The 22,750-nt window shown below is 44.9% G+C and overlaps 1 protein-coding gene and 1 long non-coding RNA gene across 3 annotated transcripts in view; one reads left to right on the top strand and one right to left on the bottom strand.

Annotated features, from left to right (window-relative positions):
* Window positions 1–3,845, bottom strand: part of TAOK1 (TAO kinase 1) — a 61,937-nt gene extending 58,092 nt beyond the window's left edge. Inside the window, exon 1 of the mRNA XM_064729449.1 lies at window positions 3,617–3,845. The gene's annotated coding sequence lies outside the window, so the exon portion shown is untranslated. The remainder of the gene's footprint in view (window positions 1–3,616) is intronic.
* A 424-nt stretch (window positions 3,846–4,269) lies between these two features.
* Window positions 4,270–20,818, top strand: LOC135455738 (uncharacterized). Of its 2 annotated transcripts, none has more exons than XR_010442379.1 (5): window positions 4,270–5,114; window positions 5,241–5,332; window positions 10,424–10,659; window positions 11,381–11,584; window positions 19,097–20,818. It is a non-coding gene; the product is annotated as an uncharacterized LOC135455738 (long non-coding RNA). The 2 variants fall into 2 exon arrangements; XR_010442378.1 differs by having other exon boundaries at window positions 11,074–11,584.
* The last annotated feature ends 1,932 nt before the right edge of the window (window positions 20,819–22,750 follow it).

Below are 22,750 nucleotides of genomic sequence, written 5' to 3'. Positions count from 1 at the left end.
TTTAAATTTTTTTTCACAGGAAGGACTCTCCCTTCACGTGAGGGGTTCAGTGATTTTCTGACCCTTTGTCCATTGAATTTTTTTCAGTCTCTTCTCCACAGAGAAATCAATGTATAATCAGCAATGCCTCAGCATGTTAAAGGACAATAAAAATAAAGAATCCTGAACCCTAACCACTACAAATTTAGCAAAAAGTGCCACCAGCCACCTCTGCCTTTAAACCTCACTGCTGGCTGTGGTGGTGCAGCCCAGTCCCTGGGGTTGTCTCTAACCTCACCTCGCTGTGCACTGAGCATTTCAGACCACCAAGCTGACACAAAACTGTATTTTCCTCAGCTTAGCTTTCTGCTGGTGCAGGATCAAAGACCAGAGCCAATGGAATGACACATGGAGAAGCAGGAGGGGTACAGGACTGACACCTCAGTAAGGGGAATTTGCCAGAGAGCACCAGGCCTCACAAACCAGGGCTTCATCCTGCACTGTGTCCATCCAGGAGGAGCACTTGGTGGAGAAGAGTAGGACACACTCAATATCATACAAGAAAAGACAGATGTGGGTCTCAGAAAGTATTCAATCATCCTGCTCTGTGCTGTTACAGGCAAGCTTGTCCCAAGCATGGTTAACCAGGAGAGGACAGAACTGAAACTCTGCTGTCAGACCCAGGAAACTTTCCAGTTCAGGCATGACTCCAGGCCAGGGTTGGAGCTCAGCTCTTCCCTTTGTCCAGGATCACAAGAGGAAATAAAAGTAAAATCCTTGACACTGCACAGCACACTTGAACAGGAAAAAGGTAATGGCCCCCCAGCAGCACTGCCATTCAGAAGGCAAGAGCATGGCTCACCCCTGCTAACACCAAAGATTTTTCTAATTTCTAGTATGCACTTCAATCTAACAGGATGTTGTTTACATGATTTTAATATGAACAGGAACACAACAGAAAATGCTTCTAAGATAGGATCTTAGTGATTATGGGAGTGTTCTTCAAAACACACTGAGAATGGAATCAGGCAAGTGGTATTTACCATAGCTTCCTCACCACTTCTGGGTCACAAAGAGAGCCAGATCAACCCTAATTATCCTCTTACTTGACAAAATACCTATACTGTCAAAAAAACTTCTATGAGGCATATTTTGGAAATGACCTTACAAGTTTATCCTCACAGAAGTGACAGATACCAGCAGCAGTACATCCAGTCTGTCTTTGCTAGAAAGAAAATAACATCTGAAAAAACCAAGTACCTGGAAACCACCTAATGTTGAGAATGCAAGGGTTGTGTCAAAGTGGAACTCACTACTGCAGAGTCAGCTACCTACAACATCTTTAAAACAAATCTCTGAAATTGCTGCCATATCTATTGTTCTCTACAAAACATCCTCATTACAGGAAATCCACTACTAGGATACATCTGAAGATGTAATTATTAGTGTGATATTTGTTTCTCTTCTAATGAATCTCACCAAGCATAAAACCTGAGACTGCCCTACTACTCATTAAAAACATGTTATTCTGGAGACAAAACTGGTGAATAGAGCTAGAGATGAAAACTGCACAATTGGAAATGTTATTTAGCTGTAAGTAAACATTAAAAGTTCTCCAGTTTAGCTTACACTGGTATTTAACAGCAGGACATAGATAACTTTTTCAAATAGTCTAACTTGAGGCCTAAGCCACCTTATCTGTGCATAATTTTAATGCCAACATCTGGTCCTGTACAGGCAACACTTAATTCATTCAACTTAAAAAGAAAAATAATATCCAACTATCCAAAGAGTTTTTACTTCAGGCAGCTGTATTTCAGCAGGATTAAACTTAAAATTAGGCTGTTCCATCAGAACCGCCTTCTCTTCACTGAGATATTGTTACCAGAGGAGAAAAACCTTCTGCCAAGTTCAAAGGACAAATTGAGGTTCAAGTTTATCAATGTATTTCAGCAAATGGATAAAAGGAAGAGGAGTCCTAAAAATGGCAAACATACCAGTCAGAACTAGGCCAATGTTGTGGAGAATCTAATATGAAGGCTCAAGCCAATCGTTGATTACGTTTGCCCTTGGACATAAGTAGCAGAAACTATGGCACACTAACTATGAGGAGGCACAAAGGCAAGGAAAATACAGGCTCAAGAAAAGCATACCAAAAACTGTATTTATTGCAACAGAAGTTGCTATTCTGTAATCCTGAAATATGAAAACAAGCCTTCCCTAGTGTCAAAATGTATCAGTTTTCCACGGTTTTCACTATTATGTGCTATCTGCTAAAGCTGTTTTTCAGACACTGAGGATCTGAACTATATTGTTCAATTATATATATATATATATATATTTAGGGTGGTTTTTTGAAACGTTTCATCTGAAGCATTCCAAGCTGATAACCTTTATCCAAATACATAAAACAAGAGCCATGTCAAACGCACTATAAATAGCATTAATAGTAAGGAATCAATAACATCCAAACCTTTAGGTAACATCTTATTAATCCGCCCTTGGCATGCATGGGCACACTGCTGTAACGGCTCTCAAAATGCAATAGTCAAAGGTGAAGGACACAATTTGTTCAACTAGTTAATGCAACTGCTATTTAACCAACAGAGCCACTAAAATGCCACCTAATGAAATACTCCGTACCATGATAAGCAGCAGAGACAAGCACGATAAACACGAAACGTTTTTCTAAGAAAATATATTAGAAGTCCTCAGGGCTGTTACCGATCTGTCATATTTTCTTCCGAAGGCATGTAAAGATCTACATTTGACAACAACCATTTTAATCTGTGGTTCTCTCCCCCCCTCCCCATTTCTTGTACCGCGCCCAACACAATGGTACAACTGCATCTCCCAGGTATCGCCTTGGTATTTATTTCTGCTTTCACAGTGACAAAGGTCAACTCTGATGCTCCAAAGATGCTTGCAGCAAAGCTGGGTGAGAGATATTTCTAACGACATACCCATACGCTGGGTTACAGAAATGCAGCCTCCATGAGATGTTTTAATCTGACAAATTAAAATGGTTGGGAAACGCTATTTGGGTAACGGAATCGGCCGCCACATGCATTGCTGAGAGGGGAGCAATAAAAGGTCTTTAAAATAGGTCACTTTCAGCCAAATCCCACACCAGCACCGAACAAAATGGTATATACACTGAAAACTCACCGCTTGGGGAGGAGCGAGGGGCATGGAGAAAAAAAAAAAAAAAAAAAAAAAAAAAGGGAAGGGGGAAAAAAATATAAGGGCATAAATCCGCGCGGGTCTCCCAGGGACCCCAAAGCCCCTCTGGGGGTCGGGGCTCGGCCGGCGGAGCCCCCGGGGGAGCCGCAGACAAAAAGGGCCGCGGCGCTGGGCACGCCTGGCCGCGGGGCCGGCCCCGGCCCCAGCCCTGGGCCTCCGGCGGCCCCTGACAGCGGGGAACACCCCTCCGCCCGCGGCCGCCCCTCCGCGGGAAGCGCCATTTCGCCGCCCGCTCCCCCGCCGGTGCTCGGCGGCGGCGGCCCCGACCCTGCGGCACTGCCGCAGAGCGCGGCGGGGGAGGCGCCGGCCCCACCGGGCCGCCCCCCCCACCCACCGCCTCCCGCACCCTCCCGGGGCCGCCCCGGCCGAACCCCCGCCGCGCTGCCTGCCTTACCCTCCGCCGCAGCCGGGCTGGGAGCGCCGGTCGGCCCCCCGCGGAGGAGGAGGAGGAGGAGAACGAGGAGGAGGAGGAGCGGGGCAAGGGGCGGCGGCCCCGCGGGGGGAGGCGCCCCCGGAGGGGCGTCGGGCCCGGCCCCCGCGGGTGCCCGGGCGCGGCGGGCACAAAGGCGGCGGGGCACGGCACCTAAGATGGCAGGGCGGGCGCGGCGGAGCGCTCAGCCGCCGCCACCGCCGCCACTACCACCGCCGCCGCTGCCTGGGCCCCGCTCGCCGAGCCGCGGCCAGGCCGCGCCGCGGAGGCGCGGCGTGCGGGAGGGCGGGCGGCGCCGGCCGTGCCGCCGCGGCGGAGCGGGTCCGTGTGCCGGGCCGCGATCGCTGCCGCCGCCCCGCCGCCACCTCCCCTCAGCGCCGCCCGGGCTCCGGCTGCGCCGCCGCCGCCGCTCCGCGCTGCCCGCAGCCAGCGGCCCCCGCCCGCCCCTCTCGCGAGACTTCGCCGCCCTCTCCCTCCCCCCCCACCACCGCGGCCGGCGGGAGGGGCTGGGGGCGGCGGGGGGAGCAGGGGCGGGGCCGCGAGGGGGCGGCGGAGGGGCAGTTGTGGCGCGGGGGCGGGCGGGGCTGCGTGAGGAGCGGGCGGCGGGCTCAGGGGTCCCGGCTGCGAGGGGCGGGCGGCTCTCGGTGTGAGGGTCTCTCCGAGGAGGGGGTGTCGGTGTGAGGGTCTCTGCGGGGAGAGGGCGTTGGTCTGGTGGGCTCTTGTGAGGAGGGGGCAGCCGGCTGTGAGGGGTTGTGTGAGGAGGAGCCCTTGCTGTGAGGGGCTCTTGGGGAGGGGTCGTTGGTGTGAGGAGAGGATAACCTAACCAGCTGTGAGGAGGGGTTTTGGCGTGAGGGGCAGTTTTAGGGGACAGGTGAGGGGTTGCTGAGGGATAGGGGAACAGGAGAGAGCTGGCTGAGGGGAGTTTGGGATAGACGGTTTGTGGAAGCCCCATGTGGCAACACTGAGGGGTGAGAGGGGCCAGAGGGAGAAGATGGTGGGGGGCTGCTGCTGAGGCCATTTGAGCTCAGACAGCATTTTGAGGGGCAGCAGGCCTGAGGGAGAATGAGGAAAGGTGTGGAGTGGGCAGAGAGATGAGGGGTCCAGCAAGGGAGTACATGGGGCCAGGACGTGTGTAGGGGAGAGGCCTGGCGTGGGTGGGAGCTTTTTGGGGGAAATGTGGCAGAGGACAGTGGGTTTGGGGCAGGCTGGCTGTGGTCAGGCCATGGAGCCAAGTGGAGCTGCCTCTTTGGCCAGGAGCAGCTCATCTACAGGGGGTGACAATCCTAGGAGGTCGTAGGTGACTGCTCTAGTGCAGCTGCCCTCACCAAATGGGTGTGTTTCAGCCTGCCCTTGGCCGAGCTATATCTGGGTTGTGGCCAGAAGAGGGAAAAAAAATCTCATGGCTTGAGCACATGGTCTCCTAAACTGTACCCTTGGCTCACAGTGGTGGGTGTTGAACTTGGTAGGTTGTTGAGCCTTTGTGTGCTTTGGTATCTCCATCTACGAAGCGGAGATAACAGTTGGCTTCATGCAGGGATTAATTATCGCATCTTGTAGTCACGTATTTGTTTATTTGTTTTTACTATAGATTACAGCTGGAGGAATTCTAAACAGTCCACTTCTCCTTGTCATGGTGTTTGAGCGCATTGTGCTCCTGTCTGAACAGAGGAAATCACTGAGGTCAGTCTCCCTTGTGTTTATCGTTGCTTTCCCTTTCAGAAGTAGGGGGACAAGGAATCATCAAAATAACCATTTGTACTGACATCCTGATAATAAATTAATAGAAACAGTTACATAAGACACAAAGTTTGTCAAAGGTGTGTTTGTAGGGATGGCTTCTGTTTTTAACTTCAGAATTACACTGCAGGCACAGTGCGCTCTGTTATAAAGCATTCTGCAAATACTCAATTTTGAGATGTCCCCAGTATGAAATTATACAACTCTGTAAATCCAGTATTACTGCTACTACTGAAATAGAACAGATGAAACAAACGTCCTTCCAATTTCCACATAATCTAACAGAAAGCTCTGTATCCAGCAGGTGTTGAGGTGATCCTGGATACAGTTTAGGTGAATTTTGCATTTACCTTTAGACAGGCAGAGCCACTGGGGACTCTAATCTGGGATGGGGGACACCTGAGGAATGTTATTGGCCATAACCATTGTGGACCACATCTAGAGTTTTGTGAACTTGTCCCAAAGTGGTCTGACACTTTGCCTTTTCAAATCCCTATAGGAAAAGTGAGACAAACGTGGATCACTTCAAACATATGTTGTTGTGGGTATTGGGAGAGGCAAACTAAAGGTTTATCTGATGATCTCAACCTTGAAGTTGGCAGCTTTGACGGGAAACTTGGTTTCATTCATCTGCCAAAGATATTTGTAGTGTATCATTTGACAAGTTAGAAGGCATTTTTGTAATGACACAAAAATAAAACCATCCGTTTTCTGAAACTACAGTTTCTGTCTTCTGAAATAATATGGGAGGCACACTTCTGGGGAAATTAAGGGCATGTTTGAAAGGTAAAGATTTGTGTTTTCAAATTTTGGAAGAATGGTGTTTAATGTGAATCTGCTCAGTGTGGCCTATTGATTCTAATTTGGTTTTGTACTTGTTTTGTCGAATTAGTGGGTATAATTTGCTTTTGGAGATGGGAGAACAAAATGGAGCAGTAAGAGAGAGTGATCCGCCCACGGGGTCAAAAGGTGGAATTAAGAATCAGGTTCTTCTGAATCTTGATCTTGTACTTCTTCCTGCAGACAAATTGCCTGTAAAGCTCATGAATTATGAGAGCTAGCGAGGTCCATGGAGCTAACCCAGCAAATGCCAGCAGAGAGTCTGGGCCACAGCTCTTAGTGTTACACACGTGAAAGAAAATGAGAGGTCTAGGTAAAAATCCTCAGACTCTCTTAATAGTGGCTGCAGAAAAATGTGAATAATGCTTTGCCCTTAACTATCAAGTATTTTACTTGAAATGCTAGATCTGCATCTGATATGTATTCAGTGACTGCTTCAAAAATATACAGTATAGTCTGTGAACAGCCTGGAAAAAGTTCACTGAAATTCTGAAGGAACAGCCAGTGTGAAATTTATGTTTATTGTCACCAGCTGAACTAAACAGCATATTTAGCTCTCCTAGTCCATTGCTAAGGTGTGTTCTTGCTGCCTTCTCAAAACACCATAGTAAGTATCTAGAAAGTTAGTTCAGCTTCATTTGCTAATTTCCTGATGCAACTTTAGTCCACTTAAGAACTAAACAAGTTTATGTATGTCTGCATCTGGGATTTGCACCAGTCTATCTGTCAGATAGCTATACCCAAAGTTAATTCTGTCTGAAGGAGGTGCCAGAACATCAATAAATAAATATTACAAATTGCCTAGCGGTTCAGCTGACAGGCAGAACTGGTTTCAACACATTGCTCCCAATGTGCTGCTGCAGAGCTGGCCCTGGACTAGACCCATAGAACATTCCAACGTGGACAGGACCTTTAAGAGCTTGCACCAGCTCTCCATGATATTGTAGGAGAGGAAGTAGAGAACAATACTGAGTCCAACGGAAACTGTGGCAAGAATTTCTTCAAGGCACATTGTAATTACTCGAGCAGGGAGTTTGGCCAGGACATTGGGGTTAACACCCCTGCTCCTGTAGAGGTGGCACAGTTTATTTTTTTTAATGACTTGAAGTGATGAGAAGCTTGGCTTTCTGTCTCAGCAGAATGCCACCAGTTCAAGCAGTGGAAACTTCTTACAGCAATATGAAGGTGCTGGTTCAGAACTAACTCAGAGCAGTGATGGGGCCTAGCACAGTAATCATTGCTTTATAAATACTTGCAGTAGATAAGAAAGATAAGAATGTGATTAGGGCACAGTTTCAGGTGCTGTAATTACAGCCATGCCTTCCTCAGCCTTTGGTCCAAATGCTGCTTGAATCTGGCCATTTTTAAGCAAACAATTGTAAATTTTAGAAGAAATCATAGAACTTGAAGCAGAGAAATTTGGTTATTAATTATATAGCAGCTGTGGACAGCAGTTATCAATGCTTTTTCTTAGAAACTTGTTATCATACAAGCAGAATGTAATTTATCCAATTCTTTCATGCCTTTGGGATTTTTAGAAAGTGTTCTTTGTATGATGTACTAATTTAGAAACTAACTTTCAGCTTGTTTTTTGCTTGCAGAGAAGATAAGCACTTGTGTGTTTTAGTGAGTGACTAGTTGTGCAATGCACAAGTGAGGAATTGCTTTGGTTTTACTAGCACATGAAACCTGCCATCATTCCTATAGTGCACTTTGGGCCATTATTATGGGTTATGAGGTTATACAGGAAAAACATGTTCTAGAGAAAGGCTGGTCACAATAAACGAGGTAGAGTCTCCCAGATGACAACAATCTGGTTTTGTATCAATGATGTCAATGCTTGGGTACATCCACTGCGATGAAGATACCGTGTCAGGCAGTGTCCCTCTGACAGTTCCTGTTGTAAGGACAAAAATGAAGCAATACTGACATTGTTACGTAACTGCTTTTGTATTCTATGACAACAATTATAATACTTCACTCTTCTCTTACCTTTTATTAGATGCTCCTTGCTGTGCACTTATGATTGTTCCATGAGTTGAGTGGTTTTAGCTGTTAGGAAATGGGGAAATGGTGGCACAAGAAGAAGTACTTGTCAAGGTCATATGGGAAATGAGTGTCAGAGACATAAACAGAATCTCAGCCTTCTGACTCTGCCCTCTGGGAAACCAGACAAAAGTGGAAAAGTGGCTTCCAGTGTGACTCAACAGCTTTTCCTTCCCCAACCACTGCCATGCTGGGCAATTACAAATAAATGCCAGTAGGTCATTTCCACCTGAGTCAAACAGGTTTCCAAGGGACTCTAGGTACCATGTCTTCTGCTAGTGAGGGCTCTTCCATGGGTCTTTGCAATAAATTTCCTTTGAAATCTTCTCAGAATTTTGGAACTAACTGTTTTTTGGGCCATGACAAGGAGAGTCTGTTTAGGTATCTCAGATTTTTTCCCAGCAGCAGGGCTGAAGGGGGTTTTACTCTGGCATTGGTTCAGAATACCTGCAATGGGTACATGGACCAGTATTATGGAGTCCTTGATCTTGAAGAGTGACTGATGGAAAGAAGCAGCACAGGAAAGGCCTTGGCTCTGGTCCTTGGATGGATGGGTAAGAAGAGGCCTTTGGCAGAGAAGGGAGAAAGGTGACTAATAATGTGAAACTGGGAGGAAACTCATTTCAGTTATGCAATCTGCTGGCTTGCTTTCTCTGAGGGAAGACACCTTTTGTTAGTCGTTCCACTGGCACTTGCTGCTCATGCTGTCTTCTGAATAGAAATCTAAACCAATTATTTCTCTGCTTGACTTAGGAAGCTTAATTTAGCTTCACAGCAATGAAAATACAACAGCATTTAATTTCTTTGTTCTCCATCTGCAGGATTTCTTTTAGATTTATTTTGTCTCTTTCTTTTATTATTGGTTCTTTTTCCTGGCTGTCCAGTAGTTTAGCCAAGATGAAGAAATGTTTTTTTCTGCTATCATGCACTTATTCCCTATATCTCACTTGTTCCGTGGTTTTCTGTGTCCTTTTTGCTCATTTCCAAAGCTTCCATGGAGAATTTTGCCGTGGTGGTTCAAGAAGTTGCTGTTGTCTGATCTAATCCTTCTGCACAGGTTTTCCCTCGCAGCTGGGCCAGCAGAAGAGAGTGTTCTGTGCCTGACCCTGCTGGGTTAGTGCTGCTGTCTCAGCTCAGGCCCCAGCCTGACAGGGCTGTGACTACTCTGGTGCAGGGATGTGTATTTACCTCAGCTGGCACAGGGAGGTACCTCTGGAAGAGTTTGCTGGAGAGGATGAGTGGAACTGCTGGACAAGAGTTGGTGGAACTCTCTGAGAACTCCTAGATTCCATATTAGCATGGTGGCTTTTCCAGTGATCTGCAATGAACAGCTCTGCTGTTGACCCTATCTAGATTTTGATCTCTTGTTGTACAGATTTTATAGGTAAAACAACATTTTACATTGTTATAAACTTGCTTCCAGGCACTGATTCTTATAATCCCTAAGACAATTGTGAAACTGTGGCCTTGCTCTTCAGCAATTCTGCAGTCACCTATCTCTGAGACATTGTATTTCACCCTTGAATAAGATTCTAGACCAAAAAAAGAGTTAGACTGCATACAGATTAACAAATGTGTTGCTAGTATCTCTGGCTACTGCAGCATGACTCACCCATCAGTGCTTGTCAGAGGCTGCCGTGACCTCATAGAAAGCTTCAACATCTCTTATGTGAAGGCAGGTTGTAATGCAGTGTGGGAATCCTAAATAGGTGGGGAATGAAGTTCTGAGATTGTGATAATGCATACATCATAAACATCTCCCTGGAAATCAATTATGCCCTCACCAGGAATATTCTTACAGATTTCTGAGGATCTCTTGGTGCTCAGCCTGCCTTTCTCTGCTTTCATTAAAAAAAACCACCTGTATTATTCAAGACAGCAACAGAAATCAGTGCTGGTAGGAAAATTTAAGAGTGAATGGGACATATCAGGGAAGAGATGCTCTGTTATTTGCAAGGACAAGAAAGAGCTGGTGGTTCCTTTTTATTTATCACAGCATCTACAGACTTTATTTTTTTTTCTTATGTCAGTAATGGGGCTTCTGGTACACAGACGTCTTCTGCTACTCAAACTGAAAGTGAAATCCCTGGCTGTTGGTCTGGTTGCTCTCCTAAGGACACGTGAATGTCTGCTCCTGTTTTGCTGTAGGTAATTCCTGTATGTGGCAAAGTTGTCTGTGCCAGCCTGGAAGCTTTGTCCAAAAGCAGCAACAGTTACTGTCTCTTGGTTTCTCAAAGCTGCAGCTCCTCACTGGTTCCACAGAGCTGCTTTGTCACAAAGTGTCAGGAACTTTGTAGAAGTCACTGCATCCTCTGCTGTGCTTGGGATCAACTCTGGCATCTGCCTGAATGTTTGTATGTCCCTCCTGCACAGACACTTACCTGGTGAGTTTGTTCCCTCACCCCTTGCCTTAGGTAGGTGGTAGTATGACTTCTGTATTTCTTAACAGTTTTTTATCTTGAGTGTGGGACAGGGATTGTTATTATTTTGGGATAGGGGAAGAGGGCAAAAATCCTGAGTAGATACATTTTACATTCTGGTCCTTCTTTAAGGAAGGTGTAGCAGGTCACAGAATCAATGCATGCATATCATTTGTAAGGGAAAAATAGGTGACTTTAGGCCTTTTTATCCATGATTCTTTACCACAGAGATCAGACAGGTGCTATATCTCCTTAGCTGTTTTGTGAATCCATGGGGAAATAAGTTGATGGGTCTGCACAGTTTCAATACTGAGCACTGTGCATGTGCACACAAAATAGATATAGTTCTAAAAAATGTCTCTGATGTTCTTTGTGCAGAGACCAAGGCCTGGATGATGTTTGCAGACTAGGCATATCTTTGCTGGATGATCTGATGGATTCACATCATGATGTACTTGGGCATAAGAGATGGAATCTCCATAAAAGTGTTGTCCATGCTGCATTCAGCTGTGGGGATGTTGCCTTAAATGATTGATCTAGTGTTTGAAGTCCTATTGCTTGATTTACATCTTGATTTTTAGTATCTTGGCAGACCTTTCTCTCACACAGTAAAGCATAGCTGGGGTTTTAGTAGAATTCTGCCCTTAGGTCAAGCTCAAACCTCATTGCTCCTCCCTGCCTTCAGCTGGAAATGGACAGCCACCATTTGTGACTGAATATCCTGAGTCACCGATTCCCAGCTGGCATGTGCACTGCAGTTCCGTCTCTTCCTTTCCGACTGCACTCCCTAGAGGCGATTGGGAACAACTGCAGTCGTCAGCTCCAGCGTGGTGTGCGCTCTTGCCGGGATCCACACAATTGGTGGACAACCCCTGTCTACGTCTATGGGGTGAGCTGCATCTGATTTGTTACTGTATGCCTGGTGTTGCCACACCGGAAAATTGAACATGTGTGGGAATATTTAAAAAAAAAAAAATTCTTGATATTTTCTAGAAAAATATCTATATTGTGGAGATGGTGATAGGATATCTCCATTAAATAATCAGTTGAGACAAATGATAATGCCAGTAATGCTCTCACAATAAGATTGTGTGATAATGGATGAAAACTAAGAATCTAGAGAGATGATGAAAGGTGAAGTAGTTACTCCCTACACTAGCAAAATTCTGCTACCAGGAGCAGATAATCTGTTGTGTCAGACACTCTTGTGCTGTGTTTATTATCCTGCTTGTGCAGTGTCCCACAGAAAGGCTGCTTAAGCTCAGCAGGGGAATTATGCAACATGTTGCTATGTTATTTCATCTGACCAAAACATTTTCACTGTGTAATGCTTGCTGCTAGTCTTGTGCATAGCTCTGGGGGAAGCTGAAACACAAACCACTTCATTGAGCTTTTTGATCCAACAGGTCTTGACATATTGCTGCTGGACACATCTCTGTGGCTGATGTGAACTGTGACAGTTCCATTCTGTCCTGCTAAAATAACAGCATATTAAACAATACTGTTCTGTCCATGTCATTTCCACCTATTGACTAAAAAGTTAAATTCTTATTAAGCTAGTTTTAATTTACATGTCATAAGATATTAGTTAATGGCCAGCTGATTTTCCTGGCACGAAGACTGCAAAGTGTGTAACACAGATTAGTGCTTGTGTGGGACCAAATGAGTTAAACCAGCTCCTTCTGCTGAGATACCCAGTGAAATACAGTGATGGTCTGCATATCAAATCTGTTTGCAGCAGGTCACCAGTGTTTGCCTGGGACAGTTCATCCTGTTAGCAGGCACTGATCCGGCTGTGGAGGAGATATGTGGCTTGTGCTGACTCATGAAAGCAGGTGCAAGTTGCATCAGTGAAGTAAGGAGTGGCTCACCTTAGAAGCAGGATGTAGGTTTTAGTGTAAGAACTGTTAACAAATCACCTTTAGAAGAAAGTTGGGGGGAAAAAATACAGGAGAGACACTTTGAAATCTGACTTGATAAATTCTGATTCTTCTTGCTGCATCAGGGGCATGTTCCAAATGGGGAAGGTGTGGAATTGTTAACACCACTGAGGTGTCTTGGGAAAACGTGCACTGTAGCTGCAGACAGCAGTTCCTGGCACATTTTCTGGGAGGGTTGGATGACAGCTGTTCATAAACTGTCATATAGTTACTCTCTTGTTCCTTCTTTATAGATCTGACTCATCTCTCCCTGTCCTAAACACACCAGTTTGTTTGGGTTTTTTTCTCTCCTCTCATTTACCTCATATCCTTCAAGATTCCTTTTGTATCTCTGGGCTTAATTCTATTAAATCCAGTTCCCTTGACTTTTACTTTGCCTGTGCTTTGCATTTGCTACAGAGCCCCAGCAAACTTGGCAGCCAACCCTTGGGCACTCCAGAGAAAACAACTGTCTAGACCAGGCACCTTCTGCCCGATGCCCTGGACGTACCCCAGAGCTCCCAGGAATTACTCTGGATTCAGAACAACATGTTGCTATGCAAATGATTCCTTTCTGTTCTTCCTCTTACCTACACAGAGTTACATGCCCCTGACTTCTCAGCAGGCACTAGTCTAATGTTTATTGATCTTTTACAGAGGTCTGATTCAAAGGAAGATTGATAAAATCTTGTCCGGTGTTTTTGTGAACTTATAATTGCACCTGCCTCCTCCTAGGGAATGAGGCAAATGGGACTGAGGGAGCCCACAGAATAAATAGTGAATAAATAGTACCTTCTGCAGAGCTGGAGATAGTGCAAGCTGGAGGCCATCACTGCAAAGGCCTTACAGAGCCTCTGGTATCCAGCAGAATTCAGGAAGGTGTGTTACCCTTTCCTAAAAGGAAGGGAAATCAAATCTTGGTCTAAAGACTCCTATGGCATGGGAAGGGCACAGAAGCTTTAAGGCAAAGTTGCAAGCTCTGCCCGTTCCCAGTTAAAGCCCCTGTTGCCCTAGGCAATCATTGAGCCTGTCAGCGTCCTGCAGCTTTCATACAGAGATGTGACCAAAATAGCTCCACAACTTTACAATGTGGCTAAAAATAGCTTGCAGGTCAGCTTTTTTCTCAAAGGTGGTGGTGACATCAGGGGGAGAGCACTTTTGCTCCTGTTCAGTGCAGGTAGAACTGGATAAACAATGCAGCAGTTTAGCTGAAAAGCCTTGAGGAAAGAGGTGATAAGAGATGGGAAGGGACTGGGGAGAGATGGGCTAAAGTGTCAGAGGCGTGGGCGGACCCACTGCTGCTGGCCAAGTTAGTGTGCTCATACCCAGACAACTTCTCCCCGGGGTTTTGTTTCCATGATGTTTGAGAGTTATCAGTCTGTTCCTGTCTCCTTGTGGCCCATGTCAGGATGTGTCACTGGATGGGCTGGCCAGGCAATGCAGCGTTTCTTGCTCCTCATTTCCAGACAGTGAACACAGCCCATGACATCACCTCTGGCCAGCGGCGGATCAGAGGCTAGGCCATGGCAATGTCAAGTGTGTTTTGCTGTGGCCATTCAACCAGAGAGCTGATCTTTTACAGTGCAATTTGCATGTGGAGGAATCTGGATGGCCCTTAGTTCTAGGGGGATTTCAGCATTTGTTCTTGGGCCAAAAATAGGCTGTTTTTATGGGGTCGAACTGTCTGTTTTTGTAGAGCATTACATTTTACCAAAGGAGCAAAGCTGCACACCATGATCCTCAGAGTTTTAGTCTCTGTTGTGTATACTAAGTCTGGCCATGGAGATGAGTCTCAGCCAAGTCTGGAAGTTAAGTGCCTGATTTGGAATGTTATGGGAATCTAATGTAGGTTATGTGAGGTTTGCCATGCCTGCAGCTCCTGTGCTGCTGAGGTAAGTGTACTGCAGCAGGCTGTGCTAGTGAGAATTTCCTTTGTGCTGCAGGTTTCATGCCTGGTGCTTTCATAGTGCTGAAAGAGGGGAAGGAGACAACAAAAATGTGAAAAATCGAGGCCAGGTCATTACTGTCAGATGAGGACAGTCCTGTAGCCAGTCAGATGTGACAGAATGCATTGCTGATGCTGCTACCAGGAAGCTTGAGAGAAATGTGACTGACTGAGAGCAGTGCGCATGCGCCTTTGGAGGAAGGAGGCTATGTGTGTGCTCTTGCAATGCTTTTCTCTGCCCAGCAACATCATTGCTTCTTTTCCTGGTGTTCTGCTTAAGCAGCTGTTCTGCATTTATGATCCAATCTATTCTTCATGCAGGGCCATCTTCACACTGAGCCACCTTCACTGTCACTATCAGAAGGACTGATAGGACCTCAGGTTTGCTTTGATTAAGCACTATAAATAGGGCAAAAGCACTATAGTTACTGTCCTCTTAAACTAGTGTGAGTCTTGTAGGACCAGCCTCTGTCCCCACCTATTTAAAATGGCTCCTGTTGCCTCACAAGGGGGAGACTTCAGCCAAATACATCTCCATATTGACAAGTATGGAGAGAATTATGCGCATGATCGGCTTGCTGAGAATTTCATTTGATGTGCAGCTGGAAGTCAGCTGCCAATAGAAAAGGGAGCTCTGCATCCCTACTTGTGTGCTCGCAGTGCATTTAGATGCTACAGGCCACATTAATTGCAGACTGCAGTTAGAACAGGTTATAGGTGAAATCAACTCAATACCATCATCATGACCAGTTAGTACAGTCATTTCTGAGCACTGCAATTTCTCACCACAGCCTGCTCTTTCCCTTCAGTGAGAGCTGTTCCTTGGTCTGCCCTGCCCAGCTTGTAAATGTAGCTCATCAGTCTCTGCTTCTTTGCAAATGAGCTGCTTAGGTAATGGGAGGAGGCAGCAGCACTGCAACCTGCCCATCCCCAGCTGGTCATAAAGGCTTCATGCTCCTTAGGCTTTGTGAAGTTATTTGCCCCATGAATTGTGTGGGTATAAAACTTTGTTGTTTCCTTAAATGCTCTGCCTTTTGCAACAGGTCACTTCCCAGTGGGGAAAACAGGCTGTTGATGTAGTAGGCACTCAGCTTGGCTTTTGGATAAGATCCAGAGGCGATTAGTTTGGGCGCAGCAGTGTGCTAACACAGGCAGAATGCACCCTGACTGGCTCCTGTTGAGATAGCCCCACTCTCCTCACTCTCCACACCTCTGTCCACAGCCCCTGGCTCACTGTGAGCACCGGTCCCTGTCCCTCTCCCTGCCTGCGCTGGCACGCCCACAGGGAAACAGAATTTGCACCCCACGCTGCTTGCCCGTGTCCTGATCGGTACCAGCCCTCCCAAAGCAAACAGTGATTTGCCTGTCTGCTCTGACTCAGCTGTGCTGAAGGCAGGAATCAGTAATAAATCCGGTTCAGTGAAGTTCAGGTAAGGAACAGCCTTCTGTAGCAGATACTGAGGCATTTTAAAGGAACTTGACTCTGTCCCAGGAAGGGCACTGAAGTGAGCAATGCTGCGTTGGGCAAGAAAACCTACCCAGGAGCCATTAATCTCTCAACATCTGTAGCCCTGTGGTTGTAAGCACTGGGGGTTGTCTTCCCCTGCCTGCAATTACTAGCTAGCAACTGGGAATTCAAAGGAATCTGGGCTATCTTTAGGAAGCAAGTACCTACTCTTTGCCTCCTCTCAGGAAGCAAGGTCCTTCATTACAGCCTGTCATGGCATGGGGCTTGAAGATAAGGAGGAAGGGCAGGAAACCTGCTGGGCTTTGCTTCTTTAGCAGCTCTAAATATTTTCCATAGTCTTAGCACTGTGAGTCAGCATTTCTAGAGCCTTGACTTGTTTACAGCAGCAATCAGTGAGATGGTATAAGGTAGGTGGGGTGAGGAGGTATGTTTGTGTCGAAAATGAAAAACCTTTTGCCCAGGCACAAGTGGAGAAGTTACCAACTGTATTTGCCATTTGTGACTAACAGGAAGCAAAGGATTGGATACCCTAAACAGTAACTGCAGTGGAGCCATTTCCAGAGTAAGGAGTTTCCTAGTGTGAGTAAGGGAATTGAACTTCAAAAAGCTGTAAACCTCATGTTTCATAGTTCACTTGATATATGTATCTACATATTAAAAAAGAAAAAAAGACTGCAAATACTTAGGATTATCAGTATAGTGGGATAAAGGTAACACTTCCCATCTGAAGTGGTATGGATTCATTTTGCATTGGCCTGGCTAGGCAGGCTGTGGGGCAGAAAGACCCCCAAAAGTGTACAGGTAACAAATCAATCACTGAAGTTTTCATTCAGAGCCCATACCTACACTGGAATAAGGAACATCAGTCATGGGATATCTCTGTCACCACATGCAAGCTTTTTCCCTATGCCTGACTGGTCAGCCTGGCTGGATCTCATGGTAAAGGGAGGTGACATCAAAACCAAGATATTTTAGATCTGCAACCTCAGTTCTGCAAAGGTGTTTATTTTGAAAATTCTAGTTTCCATAGTGATGTAGTGCTGTTCTCTCTCATCTTTCTCCCATTAACCCAGTCTTGGCAGCCATTAGATAGATTATCACCGAGGCAAACCTTAGCATTTTTTAATCTTAAGTGATTTTATATGTGTTGGTTCCTTAGTGAATCAGAAGCATTTAGTCAAGGATTGACTCACATCCTTTCCTGGGACTGCTATGAGGTCTATTGCAGTGAAAAGATGATAATGAAGAGTGAATATTATTAATTGGACTTGATGAATGAATTAGTGGAGGGGGGGGACCTCATGTCTGGAACTCTGGTTTGGTTATATGTCTTTTAGTTTTACTTGGGTTCCACTATAGCTTCATTAGGATATCATATTTTTGTTTCATACATGTAGTAAATAAACCCTTTTGTAAGGGTTGCTGTGTACTGCTGTTCCACTGCTTTTCTTCACCCCAGAGGTGACTTTTGGACACAGTTCCCCTTCCCATTGTTAACAGAGCCAGTGCTCGTGGCTCATTCCTTCATTCTTCTTTTCAATACCTACAAAAATGCAGTTAAGAAATAAGGCAATATCTTTTTTATTGGTGTGTTTTGTTTGTTTGGTGGCTGTTGTTGTTTTGTTTCCTGGTGCATCTGGCCTTTCCTGGTCAAGGAACTATTAGTTTTGCCAGAACAGTTATGCAGGTTGGAATGTAAAAATCCCAGACTTAACCCTGCAGCAGTAATGGCATGCAAAAAACCAAGATGTGGAGATGATTTATTCTGATGGTGTAGCTTGCCTTTTAAGGAGATGATTTAGTGAGTTCTTTTGCCTATATGAACTGTATCTCCACCTGGGGAGCTATGCCAGAATAGCTGTTCCATAAACCCTTTGCTGTGAACAACAGCCTTTGTCCTGGAATTCAGTCCTCATGAGTAGGTAAGCAGTGAAGTACAGAAACTGTGTGGGAGAACGAGAGTGGCACTGTGGACCAGATTCCAAGATAAGGAAGTAGGGCTAAATAAAGGCAAGGGTTAGCCTTTGGTTCCTGCAGTGTCCTGTAACAAAAATACCTGAATTGTATAAAATAGAACACAGTTCCAGTAAGCTGAGGATGCAGGAACTCTGTGGAATCTGGATGTTAACAGGCATCTGCTGCACAGTGCCCATTGCTTGCCCTGCCAGTCAGTTTGATTTCCTCCCCACCTAGAGCCATCAGCTGTCTTGTTTGTATTCAGTCCTTGAGTTCTTCAGAGGAGATGGGTTTTCAAAAGTCAGTTCTTCACCCTGCTTCTATTTGGGCTCCCCAGGCCCTGGATATCTGGCAGAAATAGCCTCTTAAATCCCAAGAGGTATAAGCTCACTTGTGCTCCAAAGAATAGTAATCCTACCAAAATCTCTATTTTAGATGTCAAATATTTACTTTTAGCTGAATTATGCCAATCCATTGAGAAAACTAATAATACTTTGCTCTTCACAATGTAGCTTATCAGTGAATCCTGATCTATATTCTATGCAAAACATTAAAAGGTGGTTGCTTATCTTTTCATTTACCTTTTTTTTCCCTTCATGTTCCTGCATTCCTATGTTTTGAGATAAGGTGAACAAAAGTTCTCCAGCTGCTATCGCTAAGCTATGCATTCTGCAATACCTTCACTGTGTTCTTTCTGATTCACTCCCTCCAAGGTGAATGGTCCCAGTCTTTTTAAATTTCCTTCAGACAAGGGCTCTTCCCAATCCCTGTTCTTGCAGTCAACCATCATTGCCCTGTGTCACATAATGAAGCAGCACAGTAATAACTCAAACAATAACCCCTCCAGATCTGTCAGTGCTGAGCATTGTTAAGATGGAGATCCTGAGTGCAAACACAAGTAGAGGAATCCTCATATACCAAATGCAGACATACCCAACCTACATGTAAAAACTAATAATTTTTTAAAAAAATTTCCTGTTTCAAAATACCTGCTTGGTATCCAAGTGAAATGAGAATGAAATGTGACTAGCAGCCTTGTGACTGCTGTGTTGTATAACAAGATAAAAAGTGCTTGGGATTTGTGGATTGAGCTTTTTTTCATTTGTCTTCCAGAGGTCAAAGTCCACTGCAAGCAGTGACTGATACGATTCCCTGTGTAAGTCAGGCTGGACTGCCTGTGCCTCAGGTTCTAACAGCAGGGGAGTTTGTGCAAGAGCACCTTGGTAGGTGTTTGTCTGGATTTCTCTGTGGTCCCTGTGACGATCCTAGGAAGCAGGAGAAGATCCAGAATTGTCTGAAAGCCAGGATTCTTTGAAATCCCAGAGAAGTAATGATGAGCAATGTGGCTGAACCTGCTAGCCTGCTTCCCATTCTGCTTCTTGTATGGGTCCAAGAAGCTGCCTCCAGTTTATACAATTGCACTCTAGTAAACAATTTTGCATGCAGCTATGGGCAGCAGATGTTACTCATGCCTGTGTGAACACTTCAGTGTTTTTACAACAGGGATGATCCTCAGATTGAGTCCTGTTAAACAATGGATGTACCCACCAGAAGTCCCACTGGTCTCAGCCATTCTGTTACAGCTTGCTCAGAACACTTTGAAGGATGGTCACGCCATCCTTCTTTGGCCACTCAAGGGGATTGACTCACAAATATGAGCAAAATAAAATTAGATGGCTTAAGTGGCTGCAGCCCCAGCTGTGTCCCCACTGCCCAATTCCCAGAAGGTCATCCCTGCAGCCAGGCTGGCTGTGGAAGGCAACTCCAGAGCTGCTGTAGTGACAGCCCATTCTTCAGGGTGTTAATGCTTGTCTGGCTCCTCTGTGAAACAGTTTAGGAAGCTTAACCAGAATAAAAATGTGCACTTTTCCATCTGAAGAATTATTTTTTAGTTTAATTTCTCAAATGGGCTCTGAGAAGCAGCAGTGTTGCTGTGAGGGCAGGGCAGAGAGAGATGACCTTCCCTTTTGGGAGCAGCCATTACGTCAGTTTTGCTGCCTCACAAAACTATACCCTATGGTTATTTTTGGTACTAGACTGCCTTAATTTTCTGGAGAGTGAATGAAGGATTAGCATAGTGTGCTTATGACATTTGGAAACTAAGCTTTCAGGAAAAAAAATCATAATTCAGCATGTGCTGAAATGGAAATGCTTAATTTGCTGGGGATTGGAAAGATGAGTCAAATATGAATTTTTTACAATTTTCACAATTCAGCTAGGGGGTTAAATCCTTTTTTAATTTTTTGCGTTTTGCTGCTTTTTAAGACCTCTAACCCAATGCCTACTATCCAGCTGCCTCTAGAGAGAGAAGTCTTTAAAGAGACCAGCTTTGTACCTATAAATAATGTACACAGCAGAGTACAAAAATGGAGTCAAGGAGAAGCTCCTCCTTACCTGAATGTAACTGCAGCAGCTCTGTGAGAATAGCTGTGGTCAGGCTGTGAGCAGCACTCGTACCCTGCCATCCATCTTGGCTAAACTGCTGCTGAGAACTAATGCTGAGATTCCAACACTTGAATATCAGCTGGTAAATCCCAACTGCCTTGTGCTGAAACACATGAGATGCCAGCAGCCGAACGTGGCAAGGTTTTGAACAGTGTGGTTATAATCCTACTTGGAACTAAAGGTCTGCTGGAGTGCTTTGTTAAGTTAGATGTGCTGGAATATGGAGAATTTCTCAAGTCTGAGCCCCTGCTATAAATGAAAACACTGTGGCAAAAAAATGTAAATAAATGCCAGACATATTTTGTGTAAAAGCCCTTCCCAATATCTATAAATATGGTAATTTTGGGGTTTCCCAGTTTTGAGTTTTAAACAGGAGACAGACACATGAAATATTACAAAGCAAGCATTTTATTTTTTTTATGGATTAATTTTATAATTTCACTTTTAACTTACCTGAAAACAATTAATGGAAACTAAATGTAGTGTTTTAAAGAGGACTGCCTTTGAAAGGAAATAATTTGTTCTTGAAAAAATAACTTCAATAACTTCTCAGTTTGACTGCATTTTAATATGAATACAAAACTCATCCTGGGTCAGGCTCTCCAGGAAAACTTTCTCATGATTCCTGTAGCAGTTGATTCATTCCATGCTGGCTTAATTTTGCAGCTTTAAATGGCAGGTTCTCTGCAAAGCCATCCACTTCAAAGCTTCATAAAACAGAGCTTTGAATACTGAGTTAGAAATTATACTGGCTGTGCCCAGCTTTGTGCCTGGATGTGGGAATACTTGGCACTGGGTGTGGAATTCCAAGGAAAATTGCCTCTTTGCTGGCTTGCCAAAGAGCAGCAAGGAGGAAAACTGCTGCAGATGAGCAGACACGGAAATCTCCAGCTTCCCTTTCCAGAGAACACATCCTGAAGAACTGTTGAATATTAATACACATTATAATGGTGCAACACTGGGCAGACAGTGGGATTAACAGGAACTCCTGCTGCTGGAGGGGACATGTCCCAGTGTGGCCACAGGGCAGCACTGCCTGCTGGAACCACTCTTACCTTTAAAATGCATCCCTGAGGATGCAACTGGAATCAGTGGGAAGTGGGGAAGGCCCACTGTGTGTGGACACACCATGCTGGGGTGTGGGATGCCCATGCTTCATGAGCCCCAGGCTGTATTATTTGGGATTTTTTTTCTCTCTTTTGCAAGATTTAAATAATCTAATACTGATAACAAGACACTTCTAAGCAGTGACATAGTTGCTTTGTCTTTCACAGAGAGGCAGCCCACCTTCCTCTGTATTCAGATTTCTGGTATGTGTGTGTGGAGACGATTTGTCTATAATTGTTTGCTTTCTTCAGAGTCTTTTGAAGTTTAAATCTTCAAGCCAACTCCCTATATTAAAAATAAATTCTTCCAAGCCACCAATAAAATGTCAGCTGTGATTAAAGCCCGACTCCTCATTTTAAGACTTGTCTCCTAAGCACTGTGAGGTCACTCAATGAGTCAGCGTTTGAAAGGACCAGGACCGTTATTGTTTGGGTAAAGCCCAAAGTTCATCATGGCTTGCTTAAATGGTTTCATCACGTTTTAAATGGATTTGCATTGTGCTGAAAGAAATGTAAACTGCAGGAATGATTTGGCAGAGAACTTGTGATATTTCAGGCACCTCAAATCTTGAAAAAACCCTCTGTATTAATGTCGAAGTTGGTATTTCTGGTAAGGAAAAGCTTTACCTCCTGTGTAATAAAGAGGAGGGTGAAGTGGGAAGCTCTGTCTGAGGCATAAACTTTCAACTGTGTTCTCTTAAAATAAAGCTTGGGAACTGTAAAATCTCCAGACAAGGGCTCTTGTACAGTGCCAAAGTCTGATAGGGCTTTTCTAGACACATGAATTTTATTAATTTTGTTCATTAAAATAGCGAAGAAATAGAACAGAGGATTAAGCTGCAAGGAAAAGCCTTGAGAAGTGAGTCCATACCATTTTCAGGACTATCTGTGGAGCCCATTTATATTACACACATTAATTGTAACAGTCTTTAATTACATGAACACATTTTATTTTGTCACTTTTCCTCCCTGTTTACTGCAGTGCACACTGTTGGGACTATTTGGAGGCAATTAATCACACCAGAGCAGCAAATAACTTAGAGCAGGACTCTGCCTCTGTCTCAAGCCTGTGTCAGTCGTGTGTCTCCCCATTCTCTCTGCCCTTTTCCTACATTCCTAATTAACTCCTGCCTCAATTCCTCACTGATCCATACAATCCAAACCCTTTGTCTCAGTGCTGTCTGGAGAATTGGGCCTTGGTTTTGAGGAGGAATCC

This window comes from Zonotrichia leucophrys, chromosome 19 (genome assembly GCF_028769735.1).
Source record: "Zonotrichia leucophrys gambelii isolate GWCS_2022_RI chromosome 19, RI_Zleu_2.0, whole genome shotgun sequence".
NCBI classification, from domain to species: Eukaryota; Metazoa; Chordata; class Aves; order Passeriformes; family Passerellidae; genus Zonotrichia; species Zonotrichia leucophrys.
The sequence above is the reverse complement of the archived record's forward strand: the minus strand, read 5'-3'. Positions and strand labels throughout refer to the sequence as shown.